Raw genomic sequence first — 24,817 nt, 5'->3', positions numbered from 1 at the left:
TGAAAACCTAATGCTCAGTTCAGGCCCTGTGATGATATTCAACTGCAACAGACTGGCACACAGCAATGACGTTTAAAAGGACCCCTAAACACTGTCGCAAAGATAGTCAGACATTTTTTGGCACTTTTTAAAATTCATTCGTGGGACATGGGCGTTGCTGGCCAGCATTTATTGCCCACCTCTAGTTTTTGGGAAAAAAACAATCTGGTTCACTAATGTCCTTTAGGGAAGGAGATGCCATCCTTATTTGGCCTAACCGACATGTGACTCCAGACCCTAAGCAATGTGGTTGACTCTTAACTGTCCTCTGAAATGGCCTAGCAAGCTACTCAGTTCAAGGGCATTTGGGGAAAGGCAATAAATGTTGGCCCAGCCAGTGACACCCACATCCCATGAACGAATGTTAAAAAAACACTGCATTGGCCAATTGAATATTTTCTGCAGCCATGCATAGACAGTAACTTAAAGGGGTCAATTATTGTGCAACTTGTGTGGGAATTTCTGGACTGCATATCTCTGCAGCTTAGAGGGAATATTGGTCGTCTGCCATGTGGCTGTGTTGTATTTGGCTCTGTCGCCAGATAGTTGGGAGACCTCGATCATTCTATTGCCAATGCCAGGCATGCTAAGAACTGGTTTATTTATCCACCTCCTCCACTATAGCAATCAAGGTAACTATGACAGGAGGGCCAATTTTGGTTCTCTGCCTCTCCCTGGCATTCTGTTCTCTCTTCAATGAAGAGAGGAAGAAAATACATCTAAGTGTGAACAGTGGAACATTTGAAGAGATTGGAAGAACTATTACTGTGGGGGATAACTGTAGGGATGTGTGTGAGATTGAAATGAGATGATGGCAAGTCAGTGGTGGGCTGATCAAATGGAGTTGTGAGTAGGTATCTCAACAGAAGGATGATGCACCTGCAAAGTCTGCTAGTCTGAGGAAAGATATGCTGAAGAAAGTTGAAAAAACAGAGTGCGGGGATTTGTACATGCATGTGACCTGTCACTCACCTTTCCTGCCTGTTCAGGTCATTAAAGCTCTTGTGGCAATACATCTATGAACAGGTATTGTGAAGGAATTCAAATATAAATATGAAGTTATAAGCGAATCTAACTAAAAATTAGGAGTTGCAAGGTTAAAATAGCGATTCTCCTATGAAGTCGGGGTTTAAAAATTAAAAGCATGTTTCAAATTTAAAGCAGAATTTATCTGCTGGACAAATGTTCAAAAAGTTTGTAAATTTATCTGAGTATAATCGTATACCAATATCCTGTGGCATATCCTCGAACATGAGGCCACTCTGGAAAAATAGGAACTGGCTTTTACATCATCTCAGCAAGACATTGATAAATTGTAAGATTCCACAATCTAACCGGATAACCTTATAGATGACCCTAAATAAGCTGTCAAGCTGAATCCTGCAAACTAAGTGACCTCTCACTATCCTGTTTGATTGAAGGATGTTGACAAAACACAAATGATGTTGTCCATAAGTGCTCAACATGCTTTCTGTTGGTTTAATCCTTTGAGGGTATGAATATTCATACCACACAGCAAGTTTTTTTTAGATTTATTCTCTTCACCCCAGCATCTCTCAGGTAAAGGAATGCTACTACAGTGTAGCAATGCTGGTTTTCCCCTTAACTGGGATAAAGGTATCTCGCAAGACTCAATAGCATTCTACTCGGGGATTTACAATAAATACTACCTTGAAAATTGATGGGCACCTGAAATATAACTCTGTAACATTTAGACTTAAGATCTAGTTCACTTTTAGAAACAAGATTATACTTACCTTTCCTAGAACTGTTAATGTTGCGATTGGATTGCCATCAAAAGTGAATTGAATGTTAAGTTATTTAATAAACTTCTTTGTAATTTAGAAAATATATTGTCTCATATAGTCTTCTGTGTCCAAACTCAAAACCCATCTCGGTATACTCTTTCATGGAGAGGTGCATTGCTGAAGAGAGACACTTATGCACGCCTAGACACTTATGATATCCAGCTCCTTATAATCTAGCTAAAACTTATTTAAAAGGCTATCTGGAGGATGGTAAACATCTATGGTGGTTCCTTTCCTTCAGGAAGAGCTCAATCAGTTCTTCAGACCTATTTATATGTCTGTGGGGTCTGTCTTTCTCAACTTTAAGTGGGAGTAATCATCCGAGGAGTATACCCTGATCTGAAATATTCCCAAAATGGGGCTAAGATTAGAATCCATTTTGGCACTCCACTTCTGCTGCTGATCTTGTTTGTCAGTTCCAGCTACATCTGCTTGTTTTCTAAGGCTGCTCTCTATTCTCTCCACCTGCTTGTGAGAAACAGAATCTCCCTGCGGGTTCTTACAGCTAACAGCATGGCACCCCGGGATGTATCTGAGAACTGAGCCTTTTCAAGTTGAGACGAGAGTTGTGAAGTTCCTGCCTCTGTTTTGACACTTTGGCAATTCTGACCCTTGCAGATTCTTTCTTGATCATGGAGCTGAAACACCCTGACCTGTGTCATTATCAAGCCCACCTGCTCTAATTGCTCAGTAAACCCAGGAGTCAGATGTAAATACCATGACCAAGTTAAAGAGTCACTTGTGTGATTGAAATGTTCAGATCCCCAATGCCCTGCGTGCCTTCACTGCCGTGAGTGGATCTGCAAGTTAAAATTCAGCATATTAACAGTTTTCTCTTCACAGATGCTGCTTTACCTGCTGAGTACCACCAGCACTTTATGTTAGTATTCCAGATTTCCAACATCTGCAGTATTTTGTCTTTAATATTACCAAACAGCCCATTTGGTTTGCTTGTTGCTGTTCCACAGTGATTGGATTGATCAAATATCCAACCTTATCAACGTCAGATCCCATGTTCCCTGCCATTGCCACTATTCTGCATGTGTCTAAACTGAATTCCATCTTCTAATGACTTGTCCAATTGCAGATGCTATCCAGCTCTAATTGGGAATCTATTCCTATTATAATATAGGTGTGACTGGAACTGCTGCTAAATATTCCTGGAAGCAAGGTATTAAGAAAAGAATGGAGGAAAGCTGTCAATATCGATTAAGGAGGCCCTTGCAGTGCTGGAGGGAGAGGACATTCTGGGGGAATCAAGGACAGGCTTTATATCAATCGATCAAGAGACAATAATGGAACCATTTCACTACTGAGTGTGTTCTATCAGGTGCAAACTAGTGAGAAAGATAGAGAGGAACAAATTTGCAAGGAAATTACAAAGAGGTACACCAATTATAATTATAATTGGGGACCTCAGTTGCCCTAATATGGATTGGGATAGTAGTAGTGTGAAGGGCAGAAAGAGGCAAGACTTTCAAGAATATGTTCAGGAGAGTTTTCGAGATCAGTATGTTTCCAGTCCAATGAGGAAGGAGCTGGATCTTGTTCTGGGGAATGGGGTGTGTCAAGTGGATCAAGTGTCAGTGGGGGAGCATTCAGGTAATAGTGATCATAGAATAATAACGTTTAGGCTAGCTATGGAAAAGGACAAGGAGCAATCGTGAATAGGAATAATTAATTGGCAGATAGCTAATTTCAATGGAATGAGAATGGATCGAGCCAAATAAATTTGAACAAAAGGTTGACATGGAATAATGGGCTTGCTTTAAAGAAGAGATAGTTTGGGTAAGTCCAGGTACATTCCCAGGAGGGGGAAGCAGGAGGACAAATTCAGAGCTACTTGGATAACAAAAGAGATGGATGACACAGAAAAAAGGTGCATAAGAGAGATGCCAGGTGGATAACACAGTTTAGAACCAGAATAAATATAGAATGTTCTAAGGGAAATTGAAAAAAATAATTAAGAGAAGCAAAGAGAGCTTGAGAAGAAAATGGCAGCTAATACAAAAGGAAAGCCAAAAGTATTCCATATCCATATAAATAATGGAAGGATGGTAAAAGGAGGAGTGGAGCTGTAGGGTCTGGCACACTGGTTACCACTGTTGCCTCACAGTTCGATTCCCAACTTGGGTCACTCTCTGCGCGGAGTCTACACATTCTCCCCGTGTCTGCACGGATTTCCTCCGGGTTTTCCGGTTTCGTCCCACAGTCCAAAAAAAAGATATGCTGGTTAAGTGCATTGGCCATGCTAAATTCCCCCTCAATGTACCCGAATAGGTGCCTGAATGTGGCGACTAGGGGATTTTCACAGTAACTTTGTTGCAGTGTTTATGTAAGCCTACCTGTGACACTAAAAAAAATTTTATTCATGGTGGTGGGAGGCGAGTCAAGATGAAAGAAGAAATAGGGACAGAAGAAATAGTTAAGACGGACGATGGACTAAGATTAATAAAGAGGATTTATCAGATAGTCTAGCTGTGATTAAAGGTAATAAGTAACCAGGATTGGGTGAGAAATTGCAGAGGAACTGGCCACAATTTTTCAATTCGTCTTAGGTTAGTGCCAGAGACCAGGAAAATTGCAAATGTTAGACCCCTGTTCAAAAAAACTGTGTCAGCAAAAGCCTAGTAACTACAGGCCAATCAGTTTAACCTCAGTGGTAAGAAAGTTTTTAGAAATGATAATGTGGAACAAAATTAATGTCAGTTGGACATGTATGGATTAATTAAGAAAACCCAACATACATTTGTTTTTGTGGTTAACTAACTGGCTTGATGAGATAATAGAGAAGGTGATCAGGGTAATGTGGTTGTGATATATATAGACTTCCTAAAAGCACTTGCTGCAGTTTCACATGATGTGGAGATGCCGGCGTTGGACTGGGGTAAACACAGTAAGAAGTTTAACAACACCAGGTTAAAGTCCAACAGGTTTATTTGGTAGCAAAAGCCACACAAGCTTTCGAGCCTCTAAGCCCCTTCTTCAGGTGAGCCACTCACCTGAAGAAGGGGCTTAGAGCCTCGAAAGCTTGTGTGGCTTTTGCTACCAAATAAACCTGTTGGACTTTAACCTGGTGTTGTTAAACTTCTTACGCAGTTTCACATAGCAGGCTTGTTGGCAAAGCTCATGGAATGAAAGAGGCAGTAGCTCCATGGATACAAAATTGACTTGAGTGACAAGGAACAGAGAGTAGTGTTTTTTGGTCTGGAGGGAAATTATAGAGTGGGGTTCCCCAAGGTCTGTACTAAGATGCCTGCTTTTCTAGCCATGTATTAATGATGTAGACCTGGCTGCATAGGGCACAATTTGAAAATTTGCAGATTATATAAAAGTAAGTAGTATTGTGACCAATGATGGGGATCGCGGTAAACATCAAGAGAGCATAGGCAGGCTGGTGGAATGGGCAGAGAAGAGGCAGATAAAACTGAATACAGAGAGGAGGGAGGGGGTTGCAGAGAAGATTTACTAGCATGATACAGAGGCTGAGCTATGTGGAGAGACTGGAGAAACTGGGGACGTGCCGCTTGTTGCAGAGAGAGTTGTAATGGGATTTGACAGATGTGATCAAAATAGTGAAGGGGTTTTGATAGAATAGTTAGGGGAAACCTATTTTCACTGTTTAAAGTTTAAGTTTAAGTTTATTTGTTACTGTCACAAATAGGCTTACAATAACACTGTTACTGTGAAAATCCCCTAGTCGCCACACTCAGGCACCTGTTCGGGTACACTGAGGGAGAGTTTAGCATGGCGAATACACCTAACCAGCATGTATTTCAGACTGTGGGAAGAAACCGGAGCACCCGGAGGAAACCCATGCAGACACGAGGGAAACATACAAGCTCCGCACAGACAGTGACTCAAGCCAGGAATCGAACCCGGGTCCCTGGCGCTATGAGGCACAGTGCTAAAAACTGTGCCACCGTGCCAACCACTGGCAGGAGGATTGGTATCCAGATGACACAGGTTTAAGATAATTGGCAAAAAAGCCACAGTATGACCAGGAATTTTGTTTTGCATACAGTGAGTTATGACCTGGAATTCAGGCCTCTGAAATGTTCGTGGAAGCAACATCAATCATAATTTTCAGTTCCACGACTATGAGGAAAGAGCAGGGGTATATCTGCAGTTATTCAGAAAGTTAGAATCGGTGTCATGAGCTGAATGGCCTCCTCCTCGGCTTTATTTTTCTATGAATTCTTTTTCTAAGACTCTGGTTGACTGGGTGCAAAGAGGATTCAAACATCTGCCTATCACCTCTGATAACTATGTCCATCGCTAAATAGGTTGAACATATCTTTGTGCTTGCTGCAATGGTCCTACATAATTTGAATTTGGTTAATACAGCCGATTATCAGGTGAGGGATTCTGCAATTGGCCTCAGCACCTTTGACTATCGAAGGAAAATTGTCAGTCCTACAGGCTGAATTGGAAATTTTGGATTTGGGAAGCCAGACTTGCACAGAATGCGATTTAGAGAATGGGGGCTACAGTGCAGGTGTGAATATGAGGAAACAACACAAGTAGGTTCAGCTGGGATGCTTCCACTGACAGTCTAGGCTAACAAAGGATGAGCAGCCATTTAGATAAAGTATTGACGTGTACCCTAGTCTAAAGCGGCTGCTTCCAAAAGAACAGGAAGGACTGAAAATGAGAAAATGAATTTCCGACTGTTGAAAGTGGCGTTTGCATCTTTATAGAACAGTAGAAAGTGTTCAGAAGGTTAAAAATTTGGTCTCCTGAGATAAAGATGTTGAAATATTCTGCATCATACATTTTGTTGAGTCTCAGAGATTCATAAGGACATTTGTTGCTAACGTATATTTGGGAAGTTAATATTTATCATTTTAAAAAGTGTGATGACCTTTGGCTGAGAAGGAGTAGCGCAGGGAAAATTTGTAATTTCTTTACAATGTCTAGGGAACCGGTTATTTTTTTTAAGAATGTTTAAAAGGGATTTCCTTAATTGCAAAGGGAAATTGTAATCGTCTTGAATAAGAAATACTTGTCCATTTGACTTGGCAATCCTTGAACTGGAAGTAGTATCAACAGGAAGGAATATAAGACCAGAGGTCGTGAGGCTGGCTGGCAGATACAAAGGAGAATTGTAAGATAAAGGAGAGCTGTAAGCAGAAGGCAATCAGCACAGAAATGCAGACACAAAGAGAAAGCTGACAGAGACAGAAAGAGGAGCACAGAATTCATGTGAGGTAAAGCCAACTAAAGGTCTTTATGAAAAGATCAGTATTTTGTTTGTCAGTAAAAAGAAAAGTAGAATTCCAGGAACTCTTGGGGAAAGATTGTACAAATGAGCCAAAAGGAACTGAATCCTAAAAGATGGTGCAAAAAGCTCAGGCAAGCAAAAGAGCTGAGAGTTTGTATCACAGAATTGTTATGGCACAGAAGGAGGCCATTTGGCCCATCATGTCTGCACCGGCTCTCCAAACAAGCATCATGACTTAGTGCTATTCCCCTGCCTTTTTCACATACACCTGTGCATTGTTTCTCTTCAAGTAATCATCTAATACCCTACTGAATGTGTCAATTGAACCTGCCCTCACCTCACTTCCAGACTGTGTATTCAAACCCAAACCACTCGCTGTGTGAAAAGCTTTTTCTCACATCACATTTGCTTCCTTTGCAAATCATTTTAAATCTGTGCCCTCTCACTCTTGATCCTTTTAAGGAGCAACAGTTTCTCCCTATCAACTCTGTCCAGCCCCCTCATGATTTTGAACATATCTATCAAATCTCCTCTTAGCCATCTTGTCTCCAAAGAGAATAGTCCCAACTTTTCCAATCTATCCTCGTCACTGAAGTTTTTCCTCCCTGGAACCATTCTTGTACACTTCTTCAATGCATTCACATCTGCCTCAGACATTCAGACTGCCTGGATCCACTACAGTTTGCCTATCGCCGCAACAGGTCCACCCAGACACCATCTCCCTACACTCAATCCTGAAACACCTCGATATTAAAGACATCTACGTCAGACTCCTATTCATAGCTCAGCCTTTAACACCATTATTCCTCCGAGACTCATCTCCAAACTTCATAGCCTGGGACTCGGCTCCTCCCTCTGCAATTGGATCCTAGACTTCGCAACCCACATACTGCAGTCAGTAAGGATAGGCAACAACACCTCCTCCACGATCATCTTCAACGCTGGTGCTCCGCAAAGCTGTATCCTCAGCCCCTTACTATACTCCTTATACACCTTTGACTGTATGGCCAAATTCCCCTCCAACTCGATTTTCAAGTTTGCTGATGACACCACCGTTGTGGGTCAGATTGCAAACAAGGACAATATACAGTACAGGAAAGAGATAGAGAATCTGGTGAACTGGTATGACAACAATAATCTCTCCCTCAATGTCAACAAAACAAAGGAGATAGTCAAGGACTTCAGGAGGCATAGTGGAGGGCATGCCCCTGTCTACATCAATGGAGATGAAGTAGAAATGGTCAAGAGCTTCAAGTCTTTAGGTGTCCAGATCGCCAACAACCTCTTCTGGTCCCTCCATGCAGACGTTATAGTTAAGGAAGTCCACCAACACCTCTACTTTCTCAGGAGAGAAATTTGCTACATCTCTCACCAACTTCTACTGATGCACCACAGAAAGCATTCTTTCTGGTTCTATCACAGCTTGGTATGGCTCCTGCTCTGTCTAAGACCACAAGAAACTACAAAAGGTCGTGAATGAAGCCCAGTCCATCACTCAAACCAGCCTCCTATCTATTGACATAGTCTACACTTCCCGCTGCCTCGGAAAAGAAGCCAGCATAATCAAGGACCCACACACCCTGGACATACTCTCTTCCACATTCGTTCATCGGGAAAAAGATACAAAAGTCTGAGATCACGTACCAACCAACTCAAAATCAGCTTCTTCCCTGCTGCCATCAGACTTTTGAATGGAGCTACCTTGCATTAAGTTGATCTTTCTCTACACCCAAGCTATGAATGTAACATTACATTCTGCACCCTCTCCTTTCCTTCTCTATGAACAGTATGCTTTGTCTGTATAGCGCAGAAGAAATAATACTTTTCACTGTGTACTAGTACATGTGACAGTAATAAATCAAATCAAATCAAGGAGCATAGTCAGTGCAGACTTGGAGGGTCGAAGGGCCTGTTCCCGTGCTGTAATTTCCTTGTTCATTGTTCTTTGTTCTAAATCCTCCCAATGGTATGGTGCCCAGAACTGTACATAATATTCCAGTTGAGGTGCAACTAGTGTCATGTATAAGTACAACATAACCTCCTTGCTCTTGCACTCCATGCCCCTATTAATAAAGCCCAGAATATGATGTGCTTTATTATCTGTTCTCCACCTGTTCTGCTCCTGCACCTCCTTAAGAATTTTACCCCTTATTTTGCAATGTCTGTCAATGTTTTTCCTATCAAAATGCATCACTTTACACTTCTCCACACTGAACTTCATCAGTCATCAATCTGCCTCCTCCACTAACTTGTCTCTTGAATTTCGGCACCATCCTCTTCACAGTTTACAATACTTCCAAGTTTTGCGTCATCTGCAATCTTTGAAATTGTCCCCCGCACACCAAGATCTAGATTATGACGATACATCAGGAAAAGCAAGGGTCCCAATACTGACCCCTGTAGAACACCACTGCAAACTTTTCTCCAGCCCCAAAAAAGTTTATCAACCATTACTCTCTGCTTCCTATTATTTAGTCAATTTTGTATCCATATTGTTACTGTTCCTTTTATTCAATGAGTTGTAACTTTTCTCACAGGTCTATTGTGTGACATTGGAGGCTATTTTACAATTTTGTTTTTAAGTGCTGAATCTGGGCGCAATTCAGATCCGACTTGGAAACCTGCTCTCAGGCGCCCCCATACACACTTAGCCTGAAAAAAAAAATCACGAGTTTGAATTGTGCTGTGGACGGGACTTATCGCGCCTGAAATGCTGCTGCTCAAATCGGAGCCTCCAACTGCGCATGGCCCCCACAGATATCACCCTACCCCCACAACATAACTGTCCCCCTTATCCACCCAACCCCCCCCCGCTACCCAGACCGATCGTGACCCCTTGCCCCCTTCCCCCCCCACCGATCGCCCGCAGAGTGGCAGCAGACCCCCCTACTCCCGCCCCTCCCGCCCCCCTCCTCCCCTCCCACCCCACCAGAGAACCATCTGGTTACCTTCCCCCCCCACCAGAGAATGACCAGGCCTCCCTCCTCCACCCCCCCCTCCCACCAGAGATCCATCTGGCCTCCCTCCCCCGACCACCAGAGAGTGATCCGGCCTCCTCCTCCCCTCCCACCCCACCAGAGAACCATCTGGTTACTTTCCCCCTCCCCCCACCAAAGAATGAACTGGCCCTCCCTCCTCCCCCAACCCCCCCAACCAGAGAATGATCAGGCCTCCCTTCTCCCCACCCCCCCCCACCCACCAGAGATACATCTGGCCTGCCACCCTCCCCCTGTCCCCCCCGCACCCCCCCCCCCCCCACCCCCACCACCTCCGCCACCGATCTGAGTCAGAGAGTCGCTAGGATCTCTGAAAGTACCTCTTCAGAAGCTGGAGCACCCTAAACAGAACTTTGCTGAGCAGGTCTGTTTCGTGCCGAATCTGGACAGGCGAACGCGATGGTAAAGGGGGAAATGCAGGTAAGATTGGGCGTCTTGCCCATTAAGTCAATTTAAATTTATGCAAATGCATTTAAATTGACGTCGCGCCCGTTTCAGGCACAGTTCTGATTGAGGCCATTTTCGGGCCTTGGTAAAGTGGACAGGGGTGCGGATTGCGCGATTTGCCTCACACCCAACTTTACCAAGTTTTCGTGCCCAAAAACAAGCGCAACGCAATGGTAAAATCGGGCCCATTGTATCAAATGCCTTATAACAGTCCATGTACACCACATCAACAGCATTACCCTCATCAACCCTCTCTGTTCCTTCCTCAAAAACTCCAGCAAGATAGTTAAACACAATTTCTCATTTAGAAATCCATGCTGGTCCTTCCTAACCAACCCACATTTTTCCATGTGATTACTAATTCTATCCTGAGCAATTGTTTTGAGAAGCTAGCCCACCACTGATGTAAACTGACCAGCGTATAATCACTAGGGTGATCTTTGCAACCTTTTTTGAATAAGGGTGTTACATTTTCAATTGTCCAGTCCTCTGGCACCTCCCCCGAGGCTAGAGAAGATTGGAAGATTATGGCCAGTGTCCCTGCATTGTCCATTCTCACTTCCTTCAATATTCTTTGTTGCACCTGATCCCAATACATGTGCCTTCTCCCCCAGCATCAGCACCAGTGTCACAGGAATCTAAAGCCCTCCCTCCTGTACCATCTTTCCAGCCACACATTCATCTGTCTTTGCCTTCTATTTCTGTACTCACTTGCACATGGCAGTTGGAATATTCCAGAGATTACTACATCTGAGGTGCTGCTTGCTAATTTTCTACCTACATTGGTACATTGTCAACTTTCAGTACCGACAATCTATTCAATTCTTTCTCCGTATCCATTTTGAACCCTTCTAGGGACAGAGTTTCCTCATCTGTCACCATGTTCTGGGTAGCTTCTACCTCCTTGGTGAAGATTGGTGCAAGAATTCATTTAATACCTCAGCCATGCCCCCAGCCTCCATTTATAAATTAACTTTTAGGTCCCTAATCAACTCAACTCATCTTTTTACATGTCTTTTATTATTTATATGTCTATCAGAGATTTTGTGATTCCCATTTATGTTAGCTACCAATCTTTTCTTATAATGCCTCCAATGTGCTTTTTCACCTCCCCTCTGAACCTCCTGTATTCCTCTTAGTTCACAATTGTGCTCTGTACCTGACACCTGTCATGGGAATGCTTTTTCTTTCTTATCTTAATTTCAATCTCTTTTTACATTTAGAGAGCTTTGGATTGTTTGCCATACCTTTCCCTTTTAGGGGAATATACTTTGACTGTGTCCAGACCATTTCTGTTTTGAAGGTAGCCCATTGTTCAGCTACTATTCTCATGCCAATATTTTGTTCCAATCTAACCAGCCCAGCTCTGTTCTTGCCCCATTGAAGTTGGCTCTACCCCAAGTGAATTATTTTTACACAGGGTTACCAATTATCTTTTTCTATCATCATCCTGAACTTTACATTACAATGATCACTGTCTCCTAAATGTTCCCCACTGACACTTGGTCTACTTGGCCCACCTCATTTCAAAGAACCAGGTCCAACAATGCATCCTTTCTTGTTGAACTGGACAAATACTGCTATAGAAAATTGTCCTGTACACAGTCTGGGAATATTTGCCCCTCTCCACCCTTTGCCACTGTCCCAGTCTACATTTGGGTAATTAAAGTTCCCCATTATAACGACTCTATAATGTTTGCATTCCTCTGTAATTTCCCTGCACATTTGTTCTTTTACATCCATCCCACTAGTTGGCAATCTATCGACTATATCGGGCAATATAGTTGCACCCTTCTTGTCCCTTAGCTCTAGCAAAATTGATTCTGTCCTTGAACCCTCAGGGACATCCTCTTTCTCTAGCACAGCAATGTTCTCCTTAACCAATAGCGCTATCCCTCCCCCTTTCCTTCCTTTCCATTTTTTTCTGAACACCTTGCACCCAACAATATTTCACACTCAGTCTTGCCCTGCCTTGAGCCAGCCATCTAGTTTGTACATGTGCCTTCTCCCCCAGCACCAGTCCCAGTGTCACAGGAATCTAAAGCCCTCCCTCCTGTACCATCTTTCCAGCCACACATTCATCTGTCTTCACCTCCTATTTCTGTACTCACTTGCACATAGCAGTTGGAATATTCCAGAAATTACTACATCTGAGGTGCTGCTTGCTAATCTTCTACCTAGCTCCCTAAATTCTCATTTCAAGTCCCCATTTCCCTTCCTACCTGTCATTGGTACCAATGTGGACCATGATCTCTGTCTGTTCACCCTCCCTTAGAAGAATGTCCTGCAGCCACTCTGTGACATCTTTGACCCTGGCAACAGGGAGGTAACATACCATCCTGGAGTCACGTCTACGGCCACAGAAATGCCTGTCTGTTCCCTAACTAACAAAACCCCAATCACTATTGCTCATCCCTTCTTCTTCTTCTCTTCCTGTACAACTGAGCGGCTCATGGTGCCACAAACCTGGCTCTTGCTGCACTCATCTGAGGAACCAGCTTCCAAAATGGAAAACCGATTTCTGAGTGGGACTCCAAGGGACTCCTACACTACCCTGCCTAGTTCTCTTGGACTGTCCGGTGGTCACCCATTCCCTCTCTGCTTCCAGGCTCTTAAGTGGCCATGTGACCACCTCTCTGAATGTGCTATCCGTATAGCTCTCAGCCTTGTGGATGTGCCACAGTGACTCGCACCGCTGCTCAAGCTCTGAAACCAGGAGCTCAGGTTTCTGCAGCTGGCAGCACTTCCTGAACCTATGGTCATTTAGGATACTTGTAGTGTCCATGACTTCCCACATATTACAGGACACGAATTCCATTCGACTGAGTTGTCCTGCATCATCTTAACTGTACTTCTCTTGCATTATCGCTATTCTATTTTGGATTACTTGGATTACCTTACTATATAGGCCCTGGCTTTCCCTTATTCCAGACACTAGATTTCACACATTGTCCCTCACACTGAGCACTAACTGACCAATCAACTTAGCAGCTTCCTGTAATGTCATGGTTGTTTTTTTCCCCCATGGCTGCCTCGAAACAGCTGCAATACTCATCAAATAACTGACCTTTTTTCCTGCCGGGGGCGAGACCACTTCCTGAAAGGTGAAAATGTTAGAAAGCCAAAGAGCACCTGTTTTCCCGTGCACTGAGTTCAGAGGAGCAGATCATGAAGCTGACATTGTTGGCTGGTCGATCGAAAAAGCATTTTGAAAGGCTACCCATCAAGGCTCACACAACCGTGTGAAAGAGAGTTTGCAGATTTGCTGCCTGTGTCCAGGGAGCTCAGATGGAATACACCTGCCAATTAATTCAACTTTAGGGAAAATTCATACGTGTTGCACATGGTGCCACATTTATGCAGTGAGTGATGAGGATGCTTGTGGCTGTGTAAGATGTATCCTGTTGTATTGACTATTTAAAGAGAAATTTATTTTTCATTTGAAGTATTATTTGCCTGTTAATACAAGTTTACTTGTTATTGGTTATGATTTGTGTTAAAGTAAAAGCTACAAAAAGGGGAACCTTGTGCATCATTTCTTCAGCTGGGCAAGAGTTCAGTAAGTTTGATTATGTTGGTTTACAGTTTCCCCGCAGGGATGATAAATATTATTGGGCACAATTAGTGAGTTGACAAGAGCACATTAAAAAATGGTTTCTGATTAGTTCCTTTTGTGAAATTTCTCCTGCCTTTGTGTGTCTGAATTGGCAATAATGTCTCATATGGTGGCATTTAATGGCGGCAAAGGACGTCTCGTCCATTGGCTGGAGAGTCCTGTGTCACCCCTTTTAATGAAGGTCTGTTGAATTTAGTGCCATTCGCAGCAATTAACTTGTGAGCAGCAGGTCTTCCCAAGATTTAAACTTTTTTAAAGTTCTTTCATGAGATGTGGGCATCACTGACTTGGCCAGAATTTATCATCCATCCTTACTTTCCCTTGTGGCAGTGAGCTGCCTTCTTGAACTGCTGCATTCCCTGAGATATAGATACACACACGGTGCTCTCAGGGAGGGAGTTCCAGAATTTTGACCCAGAGACAATGAAGGAATGGCATTATATTTCCAAGTCAGGATGGTCTGTGTCTTGAAGGGGTAGGTTTCCCATGCACCTGCTGCCCTTGGCCTTCTAGATGGTAGAGATTGTGGGTTTGAAAGATGCTGTCAAAGAAGCCTTGGTGAATTGCTGTAGTGCATCTTGTAGATGATACACACAGCTTCCACTGTGTTAGTGGTGGAGAGAGTGAATGTTGAATTTGGCAGATGGGATGCCAACCAAGCAGGCTGTTTTGTCCTAATGGGGTCAAGCTTCTTGAATGTTGTTTGAGCTGCACTCAATCAGGAAAGTCTTAGAACCATAGACTCCCTACAGTGCAAAAGGAGGCCAATCGGCCCATCAAGTCTACACTGACAACAATTCCGCCCAGGCTACCCCCGTAACCCCCCATATTTTCCCTACTAATCCCCCTGACACTAAAGGGCAATTTAGCATGGCCAGTCAAACTAACCTGCACATCTTTGGACTGTGGGAGGAAACTGGAGCACCCGGAGGAAACCCACACAGATATGGGTAGAACATGCAAACTCCACACAGAGAGTCACCCAAGGCTGGAATTGAACCCCGGGTCCCTGGCGCTGTGAAGTAGCAGTGCTAACCACTGTGCCATGGAGACTATTCCATCAACTCCCTGCCTGTGTCTTGTAGATTGTGGATAGGCTTTGGGGAATCAATCGGTGAGTTACTTACCATGGAAATCCCAGCCTCTTATTTGCTCTTTTGACCACAGTATTTATATAGCTGATCTAGTTCAGTTTCTGGTCACTCCCAGAGTGTTGATAGAAGGGGATTCAGTGATAGTATGAATGTCAAGGGGGAATGGTTAAATTCTTCCTTGTTGGAGATCGTCATTGTCTGGCATGTGTGTGATGCAAATATTACTTGCTGGATCAAGGGCCCCAAGGGCAGAAGTCCCGAACACCAAGAATTGCCAGCCAGTAAACAGCAGCGCAGTGGCTGCAGCTAGTATGAGACCCACCCGAGGCCTAATATTATTGCTGCATCCTAGGACACAGGGTGAGCGCCAGTGGGAAACGGCTTAAATGGGGTGGAGTTGTGAGGGAGGGGGACTGGCAGCCAGGGTTGGGGCTGGCTCTCAGAAGGCCCCTCTTTCCTGATGCCAGGTCCATCGATGACGCACCGAATGCCTTTGAACAAGAGACCCACAGACCATAACACCAACCACCACCCCACCCCTCGCTACCCTAAGGACACTGCAAGCACCTCACATGGGTTTTCTTGTCATGCTCTCTGCATGGACTCCTCCATGCTCAGCATTAAGTTAATACCAGTGGTGGTAGCATAGGACCTTAAAATTGGCATTAATTACCCGCTTAAGGGCCTCAGCTAGTTGTGGGGTGGGAATGTCATCCACATTCTTCCCATTATGGAGCTAATTGAGGTTCAGGCGGGAAGGTGGTGGTGTTTGTACCTGCCACACCCTTCCTGATTAAATGCCCCCCTCCACCACCAAATTCACCAGGGGAGAAGGCATTAAATTCCACCATCGGGTATCCATTTGTAAAGAGGGAGCAGTGTACCAGTCAGATATTTACTGAACTCTGCCCACCTGCGCAAAGAGGAAAAGATTTTGTCTGTGGGGAAAAAAATAAAAGCAAAAGGTCCAATATATTGTAAAATTTGCCTCATGCTGCGACTTGTAATTCAAATATTAATGGAGCTACATTAAATAAATTGTTAGTGACACATCATGATGAGGGGGAGCTTTGAAATTTCAAACTATGAAATATGCATTGTTGCTCAGTTGTTGAAGTCAGGCATTCAGTGTATTTAGGATTATTTTATACGCAAAAAAAGCTTATGTGCTTAATTTATAATGACATCTGGAAAGAACATGTAGTTAATGGATAATCCAGGAAGACAAAGATCTATCACACTGTTTAAAAATAGATTATTGGATTCCTTTAGGAACATCATTAATTTATTTGATTTTTTTTCCCATTTGTAATCTTGAGACCTTTGTGACACCTGTCTGCTGGGGGCTCTGGAGAACTGAATCGAGTGAAACATTGTCCGGTTCTCTCTTTATTCTCTACCTCATTTAACTTTTAAGATCTCATTTGTGCCCATTACTCTAAGATGCAATGAATTTCTCCATTGTGAATTGACAACAGTGAGCAAAATAAAAGAACAACATCTTACTATTAGCATAATCAAAGTGCTTAAAACTAGTGAAAGCAAAACTTAGAATTGATGTCAGGAGATTCATCTTCACATAAAGAGCGATTAACAGCTGGAAGGTGTCCAGACAGGATGTTCGGAAGCAGAAGTTGGAATGATATGTTAGGGAAGTTTAATTGGAGGACCTTTTTGGATGAAGAAACAAAAGCAGGCTGAACAGGTTTCCTCATCCGTACACATCTTGTGAGCTTGTGATGTTTGTTAATTTTTTCAGCAGTGGTATTAATCTATTTTTGATCATAAATAACCTCTCAAATTAGTCAGTCAGTAATGATGGCCCAGGCTTTGTATCTGTTGCATTAAATCATGCCAGAACTGTAAACTAAATTACTAACGTTGCCAGTCAGCTCTTTGCTCTTTTCCATCTGTGTCATCAATAGCGATCATTTATTGTAACTGCACATTATTATGAAGCATGTGTTAACTTCATTGGCATATTCAGCAGAGCTCCGAGTGACAGCTGCCTGAAACCAATCGGTGATGTCTTTAATAAATAATCCTCCTGCTGAATTAAGAATTCTTGGGACCCGGGCACCAAGGACATTTGTGGCCCCTTTGCACTCTGTGCGCAATCTGTCCCTCAACAATCCATTAAAGCTCACCCAAATGGAGAACGTTGGCCTGCTGCTTGGTTTGGGGTACTGAAAAGCTCTTATTCAATTGGATCAGGGAAGGGAGGCTCAGCTCCTTGAGCTGCCTATTGGACATGGCCCATTGCCCCCATTGGTTTTCCTGGATACAGGTGGACAGGTCAATGCATTAATGCATCCTTGACAAGTGGCTCATATTTTCCCCCAGCTTAAACACTGAGGAATCAGATTGAGATTACCTTGAGGCAGGATTAGGGATTTAAATTCTGCTCACGGATCTGCTCCCGCAGAGGATTGTAGCCGTGAATTGGATGTTCAGGCAGCAGGAACATACTGGGATGAGACATAATGGATCTGTTCTTTCTCAGGCAATTGCCACATCTGGTGCCACCAATTATCCTTGTTAGAACTCAGAAAGCAAAGCCGTGAAAGATAGAAGTGAAGCGCAGTCTTTATAGTTATACGCTTACTGGCTTTCATTGACAGGGACGTACATTGCGTAGTTTACATCTCTAACCGACAACCTCTCTTTTGGCGTACATATGAGCACAGGTGAATTCCCATTTGGCACCCACCATCCAGTGCAATTAAACACCAAGTTGATTATGCAATGGAACAACCCTGCTCAATTGAATCAGATACACTGGAGGAGGAGCAGGGTGCTATCACTGGAATGGAAATGCCAAAGCTAGCTGCAATGACTTCTTGTGACAAAGTATAGAGGAAGGGAAAAAGAGACATGCACTGAAACTCAACAACCAACCATGGGGGAATACATAGAAGGAGCATTACATTCAGTTTTGAGGCACGCAAAATATATGCTGTCACAACTGGTCAAAAAACATGACACGTATCCAATAACCACTTACAGTTGTACTTTCTTGTGTGAATTATGTTTTCTGAATAAAGGGAAATTCCACATGTCCTGATATAGACCTAACTGAAATATTTTCATATCAAAAAGGAGGTCTCCCTTTTTTTGGAAACATTTCTGAGACCTGCCTTAAGATTGCACAGAATGGATGATAGTCTTCCTTGATGCCCATTCCAATCCACACCACTGTCAATGGCAATTGGAAAACTTACAATCAGAGGTACTGACAATTGTTTGTATATTGGTAATTGCATTGATACTGACCAAACATATTACATCTTGGATCCTTAACAAACCTCAGCAGACAGAGCCCTTAAATCCCTAATAATCCTTTCATGGATTCAAACCCCCAGACCACATAAGCAACAGGAGTGTGCGCTAACCCACTGTGCCATCTACTTTTGTATAATCAGATGTATTGGCTGGGGATCACTGTGGTTTTGAAGCACTTATAATGACCCTCTGGATAATGTTGCATTTTACGTTGGCGTTCCAACCATTTTGGTTCTGTTATTTGTTTCTCGTACTTGAGATTGCTGCCTTTGTCCCGCAATTCTAATGTTAACACCAATAGACAATACCCTGATTATGATCAGTGATTGCAGCCATTGACTTGATCATTATTTCCAGATATGAAAAATGATCCTGCAGGCAAACACAGAATGAGGTTAAGCGACCGAGATTGAAAAATAGCTTTAAATGCTGACAACAGGAATTAAAAAACAGAAACTGCTGGAAAGAAGCAGGTCCAAAATAATATTTCAAATTGCTTACCCAGAAGCTAAACCAGAAGCTGGGATGTAAATGAGACACTAATGGTTCTGATTAAGAGGAAACAATCTGAGAATCATAGATACAAGTCGAGAGCCAGCTGTACTAATTGTTATCACAACAAACAGTTCACAAACTAAATGTCTCTGAACAGAATTTTAAAAAAGTACTGGAAATAGAAATGCTGGATAGTAAATTCATAAGATGTAGGAGCAGAATTAGACCATTCGGCCCATCAAATCTGCTCCGCCATTTGATCATGGCCGATATGCTCCTCCCCATAACCCTTCAAGCCATCATCAATTAAAAATTTGTCTAACTCCTCCTTAAATTTATTCGCTGTCCCAGGTCTATATACAGATCTAAATAAAGCAATTAGAAGACATAGAAAGTCAGCAATGAAGAACAAGTAGCTCCATCTGGAAGAGAATCAAGTGAAAGGTAAACGGGACAAACAAACAGAGAATAATGGTGGAACAGTGGTTAGCACTGCTGCCTCACAGCGCCAGGGATCCGGATTCAATTCCGGCCTCAGGTCACTGTCTGTGTGGAGTCTGCACATTCTCCCTGTGTCTGCGTGGATTTCCACTGGGTGCTCCAGTTTCCTCCCACAGTGCAAAGGTGTGTGGGTTAGGTTGATTGGCAATGCTAAATTGCCCCTTAGTGTCAGGGGGACTAGCAGGGTGACTATGTGGGGTTACAGGGATGGGACATGGGTGGGATGGTTTTCAGTGCAGGCTTAATGGGCCGAATGGCCTCCTTCTGCATTGTAGGGAGTCTATAATGTGTTTCAGGTCAGAGGAAGGTTTGTAGTGGAGTTCCCCAGGGGTCAGTATTGGGACCTTTGCTTTTCCTGATACATGTTAATGACCTACAGCTTGGTGTACATGGCACAAATTCAGAGTTTGCGGATGATATGAAAATTGGAAGCAATGTAAACTATGAGGGACATATTGTAGAACTTCAAAGGGGCATGGTCAATGTGGTAGCCGGGGGCCCCTTTGAAAGCCGGGCCTTCACGGGCCATGTAACCAGGCTGCAACCAATGGATCACATGAGCTTCGGCCAATCAGGAGTGAAGGCCATATCCCCGGGGCTGAGTTGGCAGAGTGAGTTGGGGTGTTGTTGGGAGCAGACTCTTGTTGTTGTGATGTACATCCTTTAGTTGTAAATATTTTTTTCTCATTGAATAAATCATCTTGTTTTGTGTCTGCCATACCGAGTCGCCTCGAGTTATTACATTGACGAAGTGGACAAGTCGGATCAGTCGTTCAAAGCCCGCGGTGCAGTTAGAAGGAGAGGAGAGTGATCGCTCAAAGTTCAAAGGAGAAAAGGTACAGACTCCATTTTAAAGATGTCACTATTTGGGAAAATAGTGACATTCAACCCTGGAGTCGAGAGTCGGCGGCAGCTCATTAAGAGATTGCATGTTTTTTTGCAGCAAATAAATTAATGGCCAAGGAGAAGCAGGAGGCGAAAGTGCTCACAGTCTGCGGCCCACAGACTTACAGTCTGGTGAGGATTGGTTAAGGATCAGTATAACTCCCAACCTTCCGTTCTCATGCAAAGGTACAAATTCCACTCCGCTGTTAGGGAGCCAGGAGTGACGATCTCTGGCTTCGTGGTCAGAAGCTGGGATGTAAATGAGACATTAATGGTTCTGATTAAGAGGAAACAATCTGAGAATCATAGATACAAGTCGAGAGCTAGCTGTACTAATTGTTATCACAACAAACAGTTCACAAATTAAATGCCTCTAAACAGAATTTAAAAAATACTGGAAATAGAAATAGATAGTGTATGAAGATCTAAATAAAGCAATTAGAAAGCATAGAAAGTCAGAAATGAAGAACAAGTAGCTCCATCTGGAAGAGAACGTGTGGAGTTTGCACATTCTCCTCGTGTCTGCGTGGGTTTCCACTGGGTGCTCTGGTTTCCTCCCACAGTCCAAAGATGTGCGGGTTAGGTGGATTGGCCATGCTAAAGTTGCCCCTTAGTGTCCTGAGATGCGTAGATTAGAGGGATTAGTGGGTAAAATATGTAGGGATATGGGGGTAGGGCCTGGGTGGGATTGTGGTCGGTGCAGACTCGATGGGCCGAATGGCCTCTTTCTGTACTGTAGGGTTTCTATGATTCTATGATTTCTATGAGAATCAAGTGAAAGATAAATGGGACAAACAAACAGCTTTGTGGCCAGATTCATGGCTGAGCACTGTGAGTTCGGGCCTTGGTTAGGAGACATGTTGAGGGACCGTTTGGTTTGTGGGATCAACAACCTCAACATCTAAAAGAAATTGCTAGCTGAAACCAAGATATCACTGGAAAAAGCAGTGGCGATGTCCCAAGCGACTGAGTATGCTGAGCAAGGCGTGTGTGAGCTGCAAGGCATGTAGAATGAGGTGCATCAGTTGTGGTGGGAAATGGCTGCTGCTAGGGACAGTCGAGTGAGGGCACATCGGGGCCCGAGAAGAGATAGTAAAGTCATTCAGCACTAGAGTCTGAGGCATGTTATTGTTGTGGGGAGACCACTCCCAAGCGACGTGCTGGTGCAAGAATTTTATCTGTTTTAGATGCAGAAAGAAAGCTCATCTGCAAGTGAGATGTAGAGTGAAGCAGGCTGCACAGAACATTCCAATAAAAGGGAAATGATGAGTAAAACCACTGTGAATAAGCTGGCAGAGGAATCAAAGGAGGGATCTGAAGCTTAGACACTCAATAAGGTCTAGTTTTGCAAGACACTTCCCATTGAGGTTGTTTTAATGGTCAACTCCAGTCATAATTGCCAAATAGATGATCTATTTTGATCTCCTCCTGAGGTGAGGAGATCACCATCATAGATGCCAGTCTTCAGCTGGTCTGATTCACTCCACGTGACATCAAGAAACGGTTGAAGGCACTGGATACTGCAAAGTGTATGGGCCCTGACAACATTCCGGCAATGTTTCTAAAACCTGTGCTCCAGAACTAACCATGCCCCTGCAAATAAAGTTACATATTAGATGGAGAATCTAAGGTTTTGTGGCGTTAATTCCAGGATTAGCAGCATCAGATTAGCAACCTAAAATAGCAGGATTGACATAAAAGCTACCAACCTAAAATGGCTGGTAACTTGAATTATTGTCAATGTATGTATTAAACAAAAGAAGCCTTCAGACAGTGAGAAATTGGAACACAGCCAGAATAGATAGTTGCGCTTAGAGTTGATACAGAGTCATAGGGCCCGATTTTACCATTGCGTCGCACCCATTTTCGGGCGTAAAGTCGGGTGAGAGGCCATTAACGCGATCCGCACCTGTGTCCGCGCAGATTGCCACTTTACCGAAACCCGGGAATGGCGGCGATTCGATTCGCGCCCAAAATGGGCGCAACGGTGATTTAAATGCATTTGCATGCATTTAAATTGAATTAATGAACTGCCCGCCCAACTTTATCAGCATTTCCCCCTTTACCACCGCGTTTGCCAATCCGGAACCACGCCGTAATGGACCTGCTAAATAAAAGTCTGAATCGGGCGCTCCAGCTGCTGAAGAGCACGTTCCGAGCTTCCAACAGCTCTCTGACTCAGATCAGTGGTGGGGGGGAGGGGGGAGGCGGGTCAGATCATTCTCTGGTTGTGGAGGGGAGGAGGGGAGTGAGGTCAGATCATTGTCTGGTTGGAGGGGGAGGGAGGGAGGAGAAGGTGGGTCAGATGTATCTCTCGTGTTGGGGGGGGAGGGGGAGAGAGGAGGAGGTGGGTCAGATGTTCGTCTTGCGGGGGGGGGGGGGGGGGGGGAGGTGAGTGAGGCCAGACCATTCTCTGGGGGGGGGGGGGGGGGATGAGTGAGGCCAGATCGTTGTCGGGGGGGGGGGGTGGGAGGAGGAGGAGGAGGGAGACGGGTAAGATGTATCTCAGGCGCGGGGGGGAGGCAGATGGATCTCTGGCGGGGGGGTAGATGGATCTCTGGTGGGGGGGGGGAATGGATCTCTGGTGGGGGCGTGGGAAGGGCTGGGGGGTCCGCTGTCACTCTGCGGGTGATCGGTGGGTGGGGGAGAGGGTCAGGGGTGGTGATCAGTCTGGGTAGTGGGGGGGGGGGTTGGATAAGGGGGACAGTGATGTGTGTGGGTAGCGGGGGGGGGGTGGATAAGGGGGACAGTGCTGTGTGTGGGTAGCGGGGGGGGTGGATAAGGGGGACAGTGATGTGTGTGTGCACCATCGCTCCCGCGTTTCTCTCCCGGGCCACTTTCTCCGCTTTCTGCAGCCCGGGAGCAATCTGAAACGGGCGAGCTTTTTAAAATTTATTTCCAACTGCACATGCGCAGTTCAGAGCTCCGATCGTTTCGGCTGCGCTAAGCCCTGCCCACAGCACGAATGGGACTGGAGATGGCTGAGTGCGTATGGGGGCGCCTGAAAGCAGATTTCTAAGTCGGATCTGCATTACGCCCAGATTCAGCACTTAGAATGAAAATGGTAAAATCGGGCCCATAAAGTCACAGCACAGAAACAGCCCTTCAGCCCAACATTTCTATGCTGACCATCAAATACTAATCTGTACTAATCCCTTTTACCAGCATGTGGACCATAGCCTACTACCTTGTTCAAGTAATATTCCCTAAACACAGAATCACTTCAGGTAACCAATAATTAAAAATGTGGTCCAGTATCGAGACAATTCACTGATACAAAGTCTTGAAATAAATCTAACTTTACTTTTGGGAAGATAGCCAACCAGCCAGCCATTTCAAAACTCTCAGTAACACAGCTTCGAAAGGAAACAGCTTGGGTGAGATTTGGAAAGCTCATGTATTTGGACATGGTATGATTAGTTTTAGTTATCATTTATAACTCCTTGTATTAGCTGTAACCTAGAATGGGCTTCAATAAAATGTGTATATTTCTGAAGCCTTTGGGTGTATGTAATACACAAGTAGTTTGGTCTACTAAGACGTGCCTCAGTGCGTGTCCCATTCTAAAATAATATTGTGGGTTCTGGAAGAGAGGACTAAGACCATGGGTGGGATTTTCCGGCTGCGCTCACCCTAAGACCGGCAAATCCCGCCCGAAATCAATGGACCTTTGCATGGTCCATGACCCGCCTGTTACGATTCCCATGACAGGCAGGATGTGGATATTTCTCCCTTTGTTCCTTTAATGCTTAGAAATCTCTTTTGGTTGGGACTGTAAGCAAGCAATAAGTTTGAGGGAGCTTTGAAGAAGAAACATACAAACTCAAAATGGTAACTCTGTTTCTCTCTCCATAGATGCTGCCAGATCTGCTGAGTTTTTCCAGCATTTACTGGGCCCTATTTTACCATTGCATCGGGCGCGAAAACATGGTAAAGTCGGGTGTGAGGCCATTAACGCGGTCTGCGCCCGCATCCGCGCAGATGGTCACTTTACCGAAACCCGGGAATGGCTGCGATCCGCTTTGCGCTCAAAATGGGTGCAAGGGCGATTTAAATGTAGTTACATGTATTTCAATTGAATTAATGAACTGCCCGCCCAACTTTATCAGCATTTTATCCTTTACCACCGCGTTCGCCGATCCGGAATCGCGCCGACATGAACCTGCTGAATAAAAGTCTGAATCGGGCGCTCCAACTGCTGAAGAGCGAGTTCAGAGCTTTCAACGGCTCTCTGACTCAGATCAGTGGTGGGGGGGGGGGGAGGAGGGAGGCGGGTCAGATCATTCTCTGGTTGGGGGGGGGTTGGGGGGAGAGAGAGTGAGGCCAGATCGTAGTCTGGTTGGGGAGGGTGGAGGAGGAGGAAGTGGGTCAGATGTATCTCTGGTGGGGAGGGGGGAGGGAGGCCCGATCATTGTCTGGTGGTGCGGGGG

Source organism: Mustelus asterias, chromosome 10 (genome assembly GCF_964213995.1).
Source record: "Mustelus asterias chromosome 10, sMusAst1.hap1.1, whole genome shotgun sequence".
In the NCBI taxonomy this organism is placed as follows: Eukaryota; Metazoa; Chordata; class Chondrichthyes; order Carcharhiniformes; family Triakidae; genus Mustelus; species Mustelus asterias.
This window is presented reverse-complemented; position numbering follows the sequence as displayed.